The sequence below is a fragment of the Pristis pectinata genome, chromosome 12 (genome assembly GCF_009764475.1).
Source record: "Pristis pectinata isolate sPriPec2 chromosome 12, sPriPec2.1.pri, whole genome shotgun sequence".
In the NCBI taxonomy this organism is placed as follows: Eukaryota; Metazoa; Chordata; class Chondrichthyes; order Rhinopristiformes; family Pristidae; genus Pristis; species Pristis pectinata.
In genome coordinates this window covers 24,773,879-24,774,595 of record NC_067416.1, presented here as the reverse complement: position 1 = coordinate 24,774,595, position 717 = coordinate 24,773,879, and positions in this window count along the sequence as shown.

The following is a 717-nucleotide window of genomic DNA, read 5'->3' as shown; positions in this document are numbered from 1 at the left end:
GCTACCTGGATTTGCCAGTCACCTGTCCTTGAAACCAACTTTTAGTTGGAGTGAATGCCCAGGTGGTATATTATTTCAGGAAGCTGGCTCCCAGATGATCAATGAGAGCTAGAACAGCCCATGGTGTTTATAAACGTACTCTTAACATGTGAATTAGGAGCAAGGGAAGTCACCTATCTCTTGACCTTCTTCTGCCCATTACTAAGATCATAGCCAACCTGGTAGTAACCTCAACTTTGCATTCTCATTTACATGTCACTCCTTTGTTTTTTTCAGATATCTATCTACCTTTATGTTAAAAATATTCAATGACTCTGCTTCCAGTACCCTTTGAGGAGGAGAGTTCTGGTCGCCTCATTATAGAAAGGATGTGGAAGCTTTAGGGAGGGTGCAGAGGAGATTTACCAGGATGTTGCCTGGATTGGAGAGCATGTCTTATGAGGATAGGTTGAGTGAGCTAGGGTTTTTCTCTTTGGAGAGAAGGAGGATGAGAGGTGACTTGGTAGAGGTGTACAAGATGATAAGAGGCATAGATCGAGTGGACAGTCAGAGACATTCTCCCAGGGTGACAATGGCTAACATGAGGGGACATAATTTTAAGGTGATTGGAGGAAGGTATAAGGGGGATGTCAGGCGTAAGCTTTTTACACAGAGAGTGGTGGGTGGGTGGAACGCACTGCGGGCAGATGTTGTGGGGGCAGATACATGAGGGACATT